Source organism: Nuphar pumila, chromosome 13 (genome assembly GCF_984573655.1).
Source record: "Nuphar pumila chromosome 13, dmNupPumi1.hap1.1, whole genome shotgun sequence".
Classification (NCBI taxonomy): Eukaryota; Viridiplantae; Streptophyta; class Magnoliopsida; order Nymphaeales; family Nymphaeaceae; genus Nuphar; species Nuphar pumila.
Window position 1 is genome coordinate 2375480 of NC_143261.1, and position 5735 is coordinate 2381214.

The window sequence follows — 5735 nt, forward strand, 5'->3', positions numbered from 1 at the left end:
GATTAAAAATCCAAATCCAAACAAGATCCAATAACTTGGAGTTGAATCTGAATCTGAATTTTATAGGCAGATACTGTGTGTGGTATGCTGGGGAGAATCGTTTTATACGCAAAAGTTAATAAGCATGTCTGACTTTTCTCTGGATCCACTTGGGCATCTTCATTCTGGATCCAGATCCCATGCATGGTTGATCTAGTCTGTAGGTAAATACCGGGACAACAATCCCGGTAGCTAGGTTCGGTTCCAGAAAGGCCATGAAGCAAGGGTTCCAAAATGTGAACTTTGGTCCTGCCTGCCTGGTAGGATATGAGAAAGGGAACCTAAATGCTGGACTCGGATCTGGATCCACTAAATCCAACAGTCCACTACCATCCTTACGTAGAAAAATCAAACAGATGTGCCAATTTTGAAATTACTACGTCAACAGCCCCCTCTGGTAAAGAACTTTCTTGTCAAAGAACATGGGGCCATGCAAGACCGGTTGTTTTTGGTGGGGCGTGCTTTTCATAAGAAAGGCACTTACAATGAAACAAACGGGCCCTCGATATGAGCTTAGGTCCATATATTTAAAGATCACTTGGAAAATTTAAAATGTAACTTTTGAGTAGGGGTGGCAATCGTGTCGGGTTGGCGGGTCAGCATACCTCAACCCGAACCCGACCCGTTTATTAAACGGGTCGGCTATGGCAAACACGAACCCGACCCGTTTAATAAACGGGTAACCCGACACGACCCGCCAACCCATTTAATAAATGGGTTGGGTCGGGTAAACGGGTTCTCAGGTTCGCGGGTCAGGTTGACGGGTCGGGTTGGCGGGTCGACGGGTTGGCGGGTTGGCAGACGGGTTGGCGGGTCGACCCACCCGCCTAACCCGTTTATTAAACGGGTTGGCGGGTTGGCATACCCCCAACCCGAACCCGACCTGTTTAATAAACGGGTTACACTGGTCGACCCGTTTATTAAACGGGTTGGCTTAAGCCCAACCCGAACCCGCCTAAGAGGCGGGTTGGCGGGTCGGGTTGGCGGGTTGTGCCAAAAATTGCCACCCCTACTTTTGAGCTAGGGTGCGCCGTGCAACTGGTTCAGATTGGGGTTAGACATCTGATCGAAATTCAACAAATTGTTCTGGTATGTGATTCACAACTTCTACTTTCTCAGCTATGATTATTCAACTCGACCTGTGACCAAAGCAATCATGCCTGGAGTTTTAGTTTCAACGTTAAAATGTCCATTCGGCAACACAACGGATGGCTCCTCCTCCTCGTCTGCTGCTGGCCACGGCGACTCTGTCGCCCCGTCGATGCCCCTCCCTCCATGTCCAGAGCTCCTTTGCAGGTTTGTCGGTGCTTGTTTGTGTTTGATCATACTCTTGCAACTGGTTTCTTTATCTTTGATTGCTTTTGAATTGGTTTTGGTGTTTTTTCTTCTAAATTAGTGATAATGGCCACGTCGATGTTGGGCATCACTTTTGTTGGTTTGACATTTCTTGTAGGGTTCTTCAATGTGGTCTTCTATCATTTTGTTTCAATTGGCTAATTTTAAACTCTCCGCCCTCGATATTTCTTTCTAATTTTCGCTTTTGATCTTTATTTTCATAGCTTAGATGATTCTGTTTGCGTGGATTTCATTTCACAATATATTGTGGATTGTCATTTAGTTCTTTTTATTCTTTACTTTATTCTGATAATAATTTATTAGTGATTTCGGAACATTCACTTTGTTCACCGCTTACTTTAAATAGTCTGAATCTTTTTCACGCTAGGCTTTTTCAATCTCAAATCTCCATTCAATTTGCATGTTTTTCTATTGAAAGATCTCAATGGTTTACTTTATCATCTTGTTATTATTCCACCCTTTGTGCTTCATTGTTGAATCTGGCCTTTTGACAAGCAGAGCATCGTATAAAGTTTTCATCTTGTTATGTAATTGATACAGAGTTTTTGGTCTCTTTGCTTGGAGAGAATTCTATCATCTTTTTCAGGTAAATTGTGTCATCTTTTCCAAAAATCATCAGTCTCTGTCACCAACTATCACGGCCAACCTCTGAAAGTCATACTCCATGATTTTCCAGGGGGGTCAGAGCATTGGCGGAGCCAGGGGTGGGCGGTCGCCCACCCCAAAATTAGAAACCAAAAAAAAAAATGGATCACTCCATCCCAACTTGATGTTCTATGGGTTTGTCAAGCAGTTCAATGCAGGAGATTCGTGCAACTTCGAAAAAGACATGCACCAAGACCTAAAATGTGAAGCACAACCAATATCACAAATCTCAGTATCAGGATTTTCTCGGCAAGGGAACATCTTGAAATAAATTAAAGATTTGCTTCATCCAGAAATCCTGAAAAAAGGAAAATAAAACATGAAAATAGGGGAAGACTATTCACTTTTACAATTCTTCAACTGCCTCCGACGCCTACCTCCCAAATACGGAAGAAACCATGCCCAATACAAACTATATTTGTCCATAAAACAAGCCAAGCTCTACTTGTGGTTTGTCTCAGAACTTTCTATTAACGTGAATGTCAGCTCTCTTGTTTGGACATCATGGCAACTAGACTCGGCCATTTCACACATTAAGGCTTTGTTTAAGAGCATTTTTTTTTATGACAAAGGAACCCTCACCAAGAACCAAGTCACTTAATGAGGCCACCTCCCTGCGATGTAAAACTCCAGATTGAGAGCCTTACGTGCCCCAGCTGTGTTAAAGAAACAACAACAGTCGTGTGACAGTCAACAGGGGCTATATTGTGGCTTCCTCCGTGTTCTCATGCTCTCTGCTATTTGGGAGCTGCAGACATTCATCAAAGGATTCTTTTGGCAACTCCATCCTCAGACGCCACATTTTGGCAGCACATGGACATGGTGTTTCCATTTCAGTGCAAGGCTCTCAAACATAGCCTAATTAAATCCACAAAAAACACTGCAAATTTCGGTCCAGGCTCAGTCTGAGATTAGTGAAATCAGCAAACAAAACAGTGTCAAACGACAACCAACAACATCAAAATGCTTATTTAAGTTTTATCTCTGCACCAAAGACTGTGCCTCCAGCGCCACTGGTCTGAATAAATGGATCATTCTTCAAGACCACAGCATTGTCTCAGAGACCCGAAGTCTGCCCACCCAACGAAAAACTTCTGGCTCCGCCATTGGTTCAGAGGCATTTGAGCTATTGATAAAGTTCTCTTACCAAAATGGGCAAATTTATATAATTCCTTCCAACCTTTGCCTTCTTCATTGTGCTGTTATTTTCGTGGAGATGAAGGAAGCGATCTGTTCAAACAACTTAATATAATAGAAGAAATGATCACTTCAAGAGATTGTGAGAATTTGGTGGTCTTGAAACAACGCCAATAATTTATTCCTGCAGCATCTTCATCAAGAATCCTGCAGAAAATCATGAACTCTATGCTGTTGAAAATCACCTCAAATAGTGGTTTGCAGATTTATCTGTTTTAAGCACCCAAGTTATTGAGAAGTTGATCATGACCATTTGTATAGATTTTATCCTTCATCTGATTAATGAAAATTATTCATTTCATAATCATTCATTTTAAACGTGCACGATTCATGATATCTCCAGGATCTGTTATTCTCTTATTTGAAACAATATGGTATTTTTAGAAGGCCATTGTGTTGTTGCCCTTTGCTCTATTTTCTTTTTTTTCTTTTCTAGTGTTGAATTTTGCATCCCATGGTTATTGAGGATCAAAGTGTCTGAAAGTTTCTGGATTTGTCTCTATATGGTACCTAATTCACATAATTTACAAAAATACACATTTATATGATAATTTATCACCGGAGCAGTCAAATCACACAAATAATATGATATCAAACCAACAAAACTGGCTCATGAGAACATTATCACTGACAAATGGCAGCTGGTACATATTTGACCAATACATTTCCATATAAAATTATGAGCAGTTGCTTCTTCAAACTGCTTTTCCTTTTCTTTTTTTGAATTGCATTTATATATGTATATATATCTCACAAATATCATATTTTTTGACATTTTATTTTTAAAGGGTTTTGATAAAAAAAAGGCATTTGAAATATTGTGATATCATCACGTGGTGTTTTCATGCAGTTCTTTTGTCAATATTTTCATGATGAATGCCACATATTCTAAGTTCTCTGGTGAAAAAACTTTGCCAATAATTTCATACTCAGAAGATAAAATAGTAGCTTTTGTACTATCATGATATCAAGGGATCTTTTGAAAATGCATTGATGTCACTGGTAGAGAGTCTGCAAATAGGGTCTCCTCATTATGTACACAAATCAAACTATATGTGTTTGAACAACCCATCTGCAAGGGTTGGGATAAGTGACACCATTAATATACTTTTTAGTGTTCATGTGCTCAGATGTATCACTTCTATTACAAATATGAGCTCATGCGAAGATAACCTTAGTGAAGAATAGGTAAGCTCAATGCTTGCCACACATATCTAAAATAAGTGTTCTCAAGTAGAGGTAGAAGTTGCATCTAATAATACAGTTATACAAATGCCATCCCAATTCCCTGGTAGTAAAAGTTGTATTTCCCACACTTGAGTGAATCTTGCTACCGTATTGAGTAGATTTGACAGAACAACAAGAGTATCTACTCTGGAGCATATGTTGTATCCCTTAAAAGATCCCTTATGTGTCTGGTTATGTTTTTAGTCAAAGAATAAAGTCATGCAAAAAATCCAATTTGCGATCCTTATTTGAAGCAAAAATCCATATTCGGGGCAAAAATCCCATTCGAGATCCAAATTTGGTGCAAAAATTCATGATTTTAGATATAATTTCATAATTGGATCCATATCCGGGCAAAAAACCATAATAAACTTGTTAAAACATATAAAATGGTGAACGAATCATACGATCCAAAATGAAGTAATTCGACCCATTATCCATGACCGTCCAAGTTGTCCGCACATTATCGTCAATCAACGAACATTTAGAACATGACATTTGAGTACGGTCCAAACAAAGGTTGAGCTTGGAACAATTGTTACTTTGTTCATTTCGTCCAACTATGGACAATCCATCAAACATACCCCAAGTCTTCAGGATGTCATACTACAAGATGACTTTCCCTAGATTTTGAATTTAAAACTCCTTAATATCACGATATATTCCAAAAACACAAAATTACACCACCATTTTTCCTTGCTTTTCAAAGGTTCATTCTTTGTGCTTTGAATATCGTGCATCTACAAGATGAATGGCTGTAAAAAAATTTGTGGGACCCATCTGAGCGGTAAACTATCCAATACCTCTAACCTGATCCTATCTCTGTAGTTTTTTTGTGTTGCTTAAATCAGTCTATTGGTATTATATCAGCCCAAAATAAATTCGATATGGGCGGATTCAGCCCCAGCCGAGTTTTAGTATTGTGATATTTTTAAAATGTTGTAATATTTTTAAAAATATTTTAAAATCTATTTTTTTATATTTTGTTGATCTTTTATATATTAAAAAATAAAAGTAGCCGATTCAGCACGATTGATTTTATTATGATTTGGCCAATTCTCTAAATCATTTTGAAAATCGATTAAGGTCTGAAACAGATAATGACAACATTGGTTTTTCTTCCTTTTTTCATTCCTTGCAAATTTATCCCAACACAAAAAACCAGCATTTTTAAGTATAAAATACAGCAATTTCTTGAATCCGACCCGTTTACATCTAACCCAACAAATCGGGACCTTCTGGAGTAAACTCAGGAAATCTTTCACGATCTT